The sequence below is a fragment of the Felis catus genome, chromosome B1 (genome assembly GCF_018350175.1).
Source record: "Felis catus isolate Fca126 chromosome B1, F.catus_Fca126_mat1.0, whole genome shotgun sequence".
Classification (NCBI taxonomy): domain Eukaryota; kingdom Metazoa; phylum Chordata; class Mammalia; order Carnivora; family Felidae; genus Felis; species Felis catus.
This window is the reverse complement of record NC_058371.1, coordinates 103,487,096-103,498,524: the sequence shown is the minus strand read 5'-3', so window position 1 is coordinate 103,498,524 and position 11,429 is coordinate 103,487,096.

Genomic DNA, 11,429 nt, shown 5'->3' with positions numbered 1-11,429 from the left:
TTATATTTTTACAGATACTCAACAGTGTATTATTTCATCTCCCTGCAGTTTTTAAGTATTCTCTTAACATGGGTATGGAAATAGTTGATTTAAAAAATGCTTTGGTTTGAGCTTCTGAGTTTATTTTCCATGTAATAACTATTGCTATGTAAAAACAAAACAAAACAAAAACAAAAGCAAAAAAAAAAAAACCTCCAAATTTACTGGTCCATGGATTGTGTGGGACAGCAATTTCAGCAATTTAGACAAGACACATTGAGTCTGGCTTTTGTCTCTCCCAGGATACCTAAGGCTTAGCTAGGAAGACTTGAAGGTTGGGGGTTACTTGATGGATAGAATCATGTGGAAGCGTCTTCATGCCCATGTTGGGTGGTTAATGCTGACTGTCAGCTGGGACTCAAGTTAGGCTGTCCAAAACACCTACACATGACCTCTTCATATGATCTTTCCATGTAGTTTGGTTTGGGCTACTTCACACAAGTGGCAATAGAGTTCCAACTCTATTCTCACTCTTGGTTTTGGCTCAGGTCATGATCTCATGGTTTGTGAGATGGAGCCTCTGTGCTCTAGCACAGAGCCTGCTTGGGATTCTCTCTCTCCCTCTCTTTCTGTCTGTACTCTCCTCAAAATAAATATTTTTTTAAAAAATTAAAAAATATTAATAACAAAAATGTCAATAACACCATGAATAGCATGTACCTTACTCTATCAACATGATTATTCTTGAATCTAGTCTAAGCACTTATTTTTTTTCTTTTTACAGAGACCATACTTTTTGGATTAGTGGTTTTTAAATGTTTTTGGAGGGGCACCCAGGTGGGACAGTCAGTTAAGCGCCTGACTCTTGACTTCAGCTCACGTCATGACCTCATCAGGCTCTGTGCTGACAGTATGGAGCCTGCTTGGGATTCTCTCTCTCCCTCTGCCTCTCCTTGCTCACTCTCTCCTCTCAAAATAAAAATAAAATAAACTTAAAAATTTAAATGTTTTTGCAAACAGAATACCTGTAAGTCTGCATAATTTTTACAGAAAATAAAACAGCAAGTTACTTAACTTTCTCTAAATGTCAGTTTTCTGAACTGTAAAATGTGTATAATAATTAGTAACTCAGTTTTATTGTGCAAAAGAAAGAGACTATTCCTAAGAGAGGGTTAGTATAAAACTGATAAGAAATAGGTTTCCAGAGGAGAAATGGGGCTACAAGTAATACATGGAAATTAAAGATAATGACTTCCTCTTACCTGGGGCAAACATCATGGGGAGTTGTAATGGAATTCATACTGGTAACAAGGAGGACACTTGGCAGTCAATTAGAAGATTCTGTAGTTCTGAAGTTCTGATGTTCCTGTAGAATAGCTTCTAAAACACTGTTCCTTCCATCAGCATGAGGCAGCATAACTGAGACATTGACTCAGCCTGAGACACTCTGCATCCTTTGCTTCACCTTAGCTGAGTCCTCTCAGTTTCTTGTCCTTCTAAGACCCATTGTTTTTCTCCTCTTACATTTCACCTCAGGTCTTCACTCTCAAGGTCATACCCTGGACTGTAATCAAACCACTTCTATTAAAAATCTTTTGGGGAGGGGTGCCTGGGTGGCTCAGTCGGTTAAGTGTCCCACTTTGGCTTGGGTCATGATCTCACCATTTGTGAGTTCTAGCTCCACATCAGACTGCACTGACAGTGCCACACCTGCTTGAGATTCTTTCTCTCCCTCTCTCTGCCCCTCCTCCATTCTCTCTCTCTCTCTCTCTCTCTCAAAATAAACATTAAAAAAATCTTTCAATCCAATTTCGCATTGTTTGCTCATAACCTGTATCGAGTTAACTCACTCAGATTACCCTATTATGACCATTCTTTAAGTCAGCCTAAACTCCAACCCATAGATCCTACCATTTTTTTTACACTGGGCATCAACTGCCTCATGATTTCACTCCATTTTTTTCCAGAACAGAGTCTATGGCTATTTGCTATAATCAGTCCATTGCAAACACTCACATATTTCTTGCCCATCTATCCCTACACAGGATTAGATTGCCAACATCCCAACTCTGAAAATAGTCAGTTCTCAACCTTTATGTGCCAAGTACTTCCAATTTTATTTCTCTAGCCCAAACATGTCTTCGAAATATAAGATCCATGTATCAAACTAAAAATCTGAATACATATAAAATATAACATGTGCCAACCCTCAGGTTTGACTTCTACTTGATTCCACATCTGTTCTCTCAGTCTTTCCCATTTTGGTAAGCAATCTCACAGCTGTCCAAGCCAGGTTTCTTGGTATCATGTTTGATTCTCTCTCTCTCTCTCTCTCTCTCTCTCTCTCTCTCTCTCTCTCTCTCTCCTTCACTCACATAAGAATCAGAGCCCTAGATAAGTATCTGTGTATATGTGATTTATTTAAAGAATATTATCAATAGAAATGGAATGAGAGAAACAGAACAAGACAGGGCAACAAACTAGCAAGGGTGTGCTCTCAGGTGGAATCTACTGGCACTCAAATCCCACAGGGAGCCCTGGAACATATCTTGCACTCCATATTTATGCTCCCTTCTTTAGTCAAGGGGCTGATTTACTTCAGCACAAATTACTTATTGGTTTGAGGGTTCCCCATGAAGGGATGTAAGGGGCACATAACCTCTCAGGCAAAGCAGCAACCTTATGGCAGAAGACAATTCTCTGGCAAAAGAGGCAACTGTGAGTTTTACCTCATGACTGTGTCTTCCACAGTCTACTTTGCACAACGCATATCTACTTGCTTCTATCCATTTGCAGAACTTCTCTAGGATTTGGGTTTATCATAAGTTCCAACTACAGTTCTTGCACTTGGCATGGAAATTTAACTGCCACTTATCATCTCATCCTCATCACTACCACTCAGTCTAGTTTCCCCTCCCTCCTGACTAGCCCTTCTGCTGATCTAGGTGGTTACTCTAGAAGGGAAATCTAGACCTTCACTGCTATTGAGTCTGAGGCCCAGGTCACTATGTCCTTATTAGTCTGTGGTCTCTCTACTTGTGTTTTTACAGTTAAAACCGCACAGTAAATGCAAAAGGCAAAAATACACTTCCATAGATACATAGGTTTGCAAGTCTCTCCCAGACTTCCTAATCTGCAATATTCCAATCTTGGTTCATCCAGACCATTGACCAACCAGCTAAGCCAACTGAAACCGCCTATGAGTTGGTATTTACGTCTATTATTCAAACGTTTGTCTCACAAAACGAAGTGGCTGAGTAGCAGCATTGCTCAAAACACTGCCAATTTAGGAGACTTCCCTTTACCCAGGTCTTTCCTTGACCAGTCTGTACAGCATTCCACTTTTCATTTGCCTCCATATGTTATATATTATACATTTTCATCATTGGTCAACCCTTCTCGTGCTTTTCCTTCCATCTTCAACCAGTCCTATGGACATGCCCTGAGCCACCCAAATGAGATGAGGTAGAGTTGTTGGTGCAGCATTATGGGTGAAATGGGGTGTAACGGGGGTCTCCACCACCCTGTGCAGCTTATGTGCATGTTTTGCACCCAAACCAGCACAATTTGGGTTTTTCTGCTTCCATTTTAAAACAGATTGCTGCCAAGCTCACCTGACTGTGAAAAATGTCCTCCATTCCTTGGACTCAGTGAATACTAATAATACACTTAAAATTTATTTCTACAAGGCATAGTGAGGAATAATTTCTTGTTATGCTAAAAACTACTAACCAAAAAAAATCCAAAATAATCTGATAATTTAGAATAATAATATCAGATAATATCAGAATAACTGATACTTCAGCTACTGATTCTTCACAAAGATAAAAAATTACATAGATTGTAGTGTCTGATCCAGTATGGAAGGAATTTAGAAGTTGCCACTCCAGCCTAACAACAAAGAAAAAGCTGGAAAAAATGAAAAATCAACCACTCTTTGTAGATCATCAGAAAATGAGATCACAGGACCAGTCATGCCCCCAAAATTGGAAAGACAGACTGGCACAATTTAACAGAACGGAAATCCATGAGTTGAAGCCTGTACAGGAAACAGTGCCAAGGTAGGGAAACCTGAACTGTAACTAATAAGTTTCTAGTGGCTCAGCATGAGCAAGTCTGAGAACTTGAGGGGGACCCAGTCATAGAAGGGCCCCGCATTTTATGAATTTTACCCTTCCATGGCTCTACCAAGTCTTCATATTGAGTATCAAAGGAAAACCTCTGTATGCTTCTGGCACATGTGATAGGGACGATTTAACCCAAATTCTTTAGCCAGGCAGGTTGAAAGAAAACAGCAAATATTATGAGGATGGTTTTTCATTCATTTAATGTGAATGTCCAATGTTATTATGGAATTCATAGAATTATCTCATCTCTCTTGCACCTACCAGTCAGGTTTTGTTGTTGTTGTAGTTTTACTTCTAAAACAACATAGATACCTAAACATGGCCATTCAGGCTTTACTTATCTTGGATTGGTTATTGGATTTCCAGCAGATCAAACTGGAGTAACTTCTCTCTACAGAAAGCCAAACCATCATTTTCCAACTACCATTTAATTAACATGGAATTTAGTTTGAAATGAGAAATAATGCTTTGTGACCTGCAAGAGTAAAACAGAAGAATACATATGTTTCTCATTCATGGATTGTCCATTCAGAGATAAACATATTAACACGTTACTCTTGGTGCTTGTGATGGCTATAATAGCAATATGTTTCTCATTTTCTCACATAACTCATTATACCACTCAGGCATCATGAATCACACTACTCCATCAACCCACATCACATCAAGGAGACTTCCAGCTGGAAATTGACATCCAAGAGTTTACATCAGTTTCTAAACTAGCCCTGGTATATGTATCAGAAAATAAACTATAAGTGAGAATAAAGAGAACAGAAAACAGTTTATTCCCTATTTTAAGGCAATTAAAAAAAAACCTTTAAATGCAATATTTTATTTTGTAAGACTTCTACATGTTAACCATTTTTGTTTGTAGTTATTCATAACTAAAATAACTAATGCATCTTAAGTGCTTGCATCTTAAATGCCAGGTTTTGGCACTTACATATCATCTTATTTATTCCTTAAAGAAATTCCTAAGGTAGTTTGAATGTCCTAAGTGACCTTCTTGTGGCCACATAGTCGAGTGGCAAATACTGAATGACATCCCTCAGACTTTGTAGCCTGAGCTGTAGGGCACTAGGCTATATTGCCCATTGTCTTTGTATATCATCTCAAAAACAATGAAAATAGACTTCTATTATTAAATGAGACCTTAAGCAAGTAGGAAAAAAGTGCTTATGTCTTCATTATTCATTTTTGTTTGAGATTCTTTAAAAAATAGGTATGAACTGGCAGGTAGCACAGGCCATATCCAACCCGTGGATATATTTGTTTGACCCAAAAAGTGCTGTAAAATCTTTAAACAGGTAGGTAATATTTTAAAATAAGAATACAAATATATATGAAATCTGGACTTCTAAATTTCCCTGAAAAATCATATCTAACCTTTAATCTGGGAAATTATCTCTTCTAAAACAAGAGGAAACATATTGGTGTTTTTCAACTACATCTAGGGATGAGAGGGAAAATATGCAGAATATTTAATAATCTGTTTACTCTTTTGAAGTTGGAGGATGCCTATGGTCTGCCACTCTGCATTCTTTCTGTCCAAACATGCAGAGCCAACATGCATTGATCAGAAGGCTGAATGTAAGTTTTAGAAGTGACCCTGTGAACTGAGATATCCAGATTCCAAATGATTAGTAACATTTGCTTTGAATTTAAAAAAAAAAAAACAACTTTATTCACCTAATGGTTGGGTCATTAAAAAGTACCTCTGAAAAATACTTTGCCTTCACTTTCTATGAATAAAAACTTCCATCAGGTGGCCATCTGTTACATCAGAAATCAATACATTCTGTCTAATTTGTCTCTGTTATTTCCAGGGTCAGTTTCCTTCACCTTCAATTATTAGTCTTACTGTGACATATAACAGAGTCAAGTGTTATAACCATTACCCAGAAAGTCTGTTTCTTAAGCAGTAATACAGGGCACATAATATCCTTAAATATGCCCCAGACTTCCCCAACTAAGCTATTTAAAGTTTCTGAAATATTTAAGATTCAGAATACTAGATTTCAACCTTCTCAAAAAAGTGTATCAAATCTTTGAGTGTATTTGTCATAACATCACTTTTATGGTAAATGGTAAAATATTTCAGGTACTTGGTAGAAGAACTAAAAATTTTAAGTTGAAATGTTTTAATGGGTTAAAAACTATGTCTTTCAACAACTCACTATACACACATATACATAAATATACTTGAGGAGTGAAGGTCAGGGAGATCACTCTTTGCAGGTTCAAAACCACAGAGATCATAGGGATGTCACCAAAATGACCTTAATTTCCTGTAACATCAAAGTGGGCAATTCTTAGGAAGACACACAAATGCCATGTACCTACCTAGCCCACATGCCCAAGTCCTGCACCTGACTATAGCAGCCACCTGGAGAGGCATACCTCATCCTTCTTATCTGCTCTACAAACCTCTATGAGTGCCTCTCATTGTCAGAAACTTATAGAACCTGATTGCAAGGCAGTCTGGGAAATGTAGTTTCAGGGCTATATATCCTTTTCAGTATGAGGAGGATCTTAAAAGATGATGTATCAACACAAAATATTTCATCTAGTGTCACTTTTTCTTTTTTTAAATTATTAAACAACAGAAATGTATTGCTTTAATATGTATTGCATATTAAACAACAGAAATTTAATACCGGAAGTCAAAAGTCTGAAATCAAGGTGTCTGAAATCGGTAGGTAGAGTTACTTCCTTCTGAGAACTGTGAGAGAGAATCTGTTGCATGATTCTCACCTAGCATCTCATGGTTTGCTGGAAATCTTTGGTGTTCTTTGACTTGTAAAAGCAGCACCTTAACCTCTGTCTTCACCCACACATGCATTCTCCATGTAAACATGTTTGTGTCCAAATTTCCCTATTATGAGGAAATCAATCTTATTGGACTAAGACCTACTCTAATGACCTAATTTTAACTTTATTGCCTTTGTAAAGACCTATCTCCAAATACAGTCGCAATTTGAGGTACAGGGTTAGAACTTTGACCTATGAAATCAGGAAGGATACGATTCAACCATAACAATCATCTACTATTATTTAACAAATTACTCTAAAACTTAATGCCTTGAATAAATTACATATCATCTCATATGGTCTCTGTGAGTCAGAAATTTGGGATCAATCTGGATGGATGGTTTGGTTTGAAATTTCTCTTTAGTTTGCAGTCAGATATCAGGCAGGGCTACAGTCATCTGAAGGCTTGATTGGGGCTGCAGGATCCACTTTCAGGATGAATTACCCACATGGCTACTGGCAGCAGACCTCAGTTCCTCTCTTCCTCTCTCCCCTGACCTGTCCACAGGGTTGCTTGGGTGTCCTGAAATACGGTGGCTTATTATCTCCAGAGCTAAGGATCCAAGAGACCAAAATGGAAGTTAAAATGCTCTTGTTGCTGGCATCCTTTCTTGGGATTACACTGACCTGAGTGTTCTAGTTTCAACTGGTCTCTACAGTTCTCACAAACATATTTTGGTCTGTATATTATTATCATCTCAGCGTTTCTATGGAATAATAAGGACCTGAAGCTTCCTAGTAGTCTAACATCTTGCTTCCAGTATCACTTCTGTAACTTCTCTAACCACAAAAATTTTCTATGAAAGTATTTATTAAATTTAATTTCATTTCCTTGGTAGTTTATGACTTAAAAACACTTATAGAGAAGTATATAAAGAAATTTCATAGTGGAATCAAAATACTGATGTTAAATGAACTCTCCTAAAATTAATATAAAAGGCAATATGAGCTCTAGCAGTGGTGGTAGGGCATAACTTGCCATTATGTATAGATGATTTCAACTTGGTGTTTTTTGCTGAACATTCTGTGTGATGGGTCTCAGCAATAAGGGCAAGAAAGTAGAGATAATTTTCATGTTTTACTTGATAAAAATACAATTACATCCAAATTATTACCTAGTTAAGTATGCTCCATGTTCAAGGAAATATCATGCACAACCAGTGCAAGGTCTCCCCACAATGGCATAAATGTTCAGCATTTATGTGTTCAGCATTTATGCTAAATAGTGAAACCTAGGCCAAGGATATTTCTTCATGACTTTCGGCTTTGGAGAGATTTGCATTTTAACCCAAGGAGCTATTGTTGATTTGTTTGTTCCTACAAACAGATGTTCTTATTTTTCAAAACCACTAATAGAATATGAAAATTAAAATGCTCAACTTTGCAACGTATTTTTAACTTGTCCTAGGCAAAATTTAAATCCATAGTCTGTTGAGTCAACATATTATTACCAAGGATAATTGGAATTAATAGACAAATGGATAATATAACACCATAGTTAATACTTCTACTTTATATCATAAAACATAAATATGAGGTTTTGGATTCTTAACTAATTCTTTGCCCTAAAAGAATTAATAAATAAAAAGAGAGGTAAAAAGGGAAGAAATGAGGAATTAAGACAGAGAATGGAGTAGAGAGGAGAAGGAGAGAGAAAGATCAACCTTGAGAAATATTGAAGGGTGAATGAATAAATAAATAAGGAAATAAGGAGGAAGAAAGGAAGAGAGTGAAGCAAAATGATGTAGGGATATCATGAAGACTTAGTTATATTGCCAATAACAAAAATTTCAGGAAGTTTAGATAAATGTCCTATACTATGTTGGGTTACACATAGCACAAGTCCGATAGATGGTAGATAGTAGTAGAATATTAAGCATTATTCTGGATGCTCATTTATTGTTTTTTGAGCATAGACTTAGTGCAAGGCATTGAAATATGTATGGATACATAATAGAGAAAATATAGAGAGAAAATATTTCCTATTTTGATTCATCTGTAATAATTTTGGGTGAAAAATGTGTCAATAAATTTGATAATAGACATTTTAAATATATCATCAGATATGATTATTGAAAAAATATTAATATTATAAAATAGATAGTTATTCATTTCTTTCTTTTACTTTATATTTTACCATCATAACTTGACAAAAAATGAATTAAATGTCATAATATTTAGATTAAAATGATGGAATACATTATCATGCACATGACATATGTAGGATATTGTACTTTTGTTAATGGGAACCATCTTCCAAATAAACCTTGCCCTGACACATTTGAATCACATTGTTTTTATTAATGCATCTTTAGAAAACATGTGCAATAAGCTGTATTTAAACATATTTTTTCCACATGGGGATTTAGAATAAAATACAAAGAATAGTAATTGTGCAGACAAAGCCAAATTCTTGACACTAAAGACTGCATGGGACCACGCAAGAAGAGTTTACAAACTCCATTCACCCAATGAAGAGCCAGAACTGGCTCTGTGTTCGAAGAGACAAGAAGGGCCTGTGCTGATGAAATAAACCACATTACTTAACACTGTTTAGTTTATACTGTAAATGTGGGTAGATAATGTAGGCTAGAAACATTATTCATCCATGGGGCATATGGTAATTATATCCACATTAAAGCACTTCTGCTAATCACACACACACACACACACATCTTTGCTGCTGATGGGGTACAGCTGACACCAAGGGATACCTCATGGATTTAGGTTCATCATCACATTTTTCTCTGTGTGTATCTCCTACCTAAGGGGCTGCTGCAGCTCTTCTCAAGTGACGCCTCCTCCCCCCTACTCACTACACAGAAGATTACAACATAAACACAGCACTTGAACAGAAGTTTATAGTTTCAGGAGAGGAAGCGAGTCTGGCAGTTTTGATCAACTATTGTTTTCCCTGAGCTTAGTCTGAAGCTGGCAAACTGCACAGTTAGCTGGATGGCCCATGACATAAAATCCTATAGCTCCACAGAATTAGTGGCCCAGACTCAAACAAAAGGGAGGCCTTGGGTGATGGGCTGCCTCACAAGGCTATCTTGAGTATCTGCTATGTGTTACATTCTATATTGTTTTAGTGCACTTAAAAAAATCTCCAAACAGTCCTATATGAATAATTATCTGTGCTTATAAATGAGAAAAGTGAGGTTCATAAAGGAAATGTAACTTACCTAGAATCAAGATTCAAACCCTGAACAATTCAGATCTTATGCTCTTTCCATTGACTCTGGGTCATAATTAGAGACCATAAGAATTGAAAGAAAAATTATGCCTTACAACACCCAACTACCACCAAAACATCTAATTAAGGGTAAAATAGTATTTTTAAAAACATCACAAGAGTACACTGTAAGCTGAAATTAAAAATACTTTTATTCGGGATCTGTGTTTGTAAAGTCCTAGATAAATTCATTGAACTCAGGCTGTTCAAACTTTATTTCCATTTAGGCCTCTGTTTGCTGATGCCTTAAGAGAATTCATGGCAACCTGATGGGTAGTGTGGCATTGACTCTCCCATGTTGCTGCCTTAGAGGAAGATGTCTTAATATGCCATTTATAAGACAAACAATCCGAATCTCATATGCTCTCACTGGTGTTTTAGGCTCTTCTGCCTAAGGAGTCAATGGAAGTCACATTTGGTGTGCTTATTTTGATGTTCGCCCAGATCCCTGTGGGGCTTAAATAGATTAAGTCCTTGTGATAGCCAGATTGTTAGTATTTAATGCTCCATTACTCACCCTTCTGTGGGGCCCCAGAAGGCAGATTGGCAGAGCAGTTCTCAGGCAGCAAGTGATGCAGACACAAGTCTAGTTGAGATGGTCTCTAGGACCAAATGTGTCAGAGTGACCCCTGAATAGGAAACATGTGCTTTCCAGGAAATATGATGGGAAAAGTCCATACGTTCAACATGTCTTAATGTTCTGTTTGGCTATTATGGGATCAAAGGCCAGATGATTTTCACAAACGCTGTGCCATGTGCCCCTTTTCAAGCCAAATGCTGACAATAAATATTTCTGGTGGTGTTAGGAGTCAATTCTCCATGAGTTTCCTGCATTTCTGCATGTCTTAGAAACAGGCACTAACTTCCTTTGTTTAGGAGTATCTTTTCAAGGGTGTTAGCTTAGCAAACAGCCTTGGAAGAGAGAAATCATGTTGCCTCCAGAGGAAAGGGCAGGTCTGATTACTATCCAGTATAATAAAATCAGTGTCTCCCTCTGGAGTTAAAGCAGGCAGACTTACCGTCCATTATAAAAGACTTGGTTATCTAAGCTCAAAGTTCCTTTTTTCATACTCAAATTGGTGCATATGCAGGTATTACCGGGTCTTCTTCACAATGTCCTATATGACGTGGGGGAATTTGTGAAACATGATGATACTCTTGCTATTGCTATGAGTAACAGACTGTCTTGTCTCTGACCCAGGAATCTCGGGTCTTCTGTCAGCAATTCTGAAACCAGTAGGCTAATTTGTTATCTTGTAAGTAGAGTAAAATTTCAG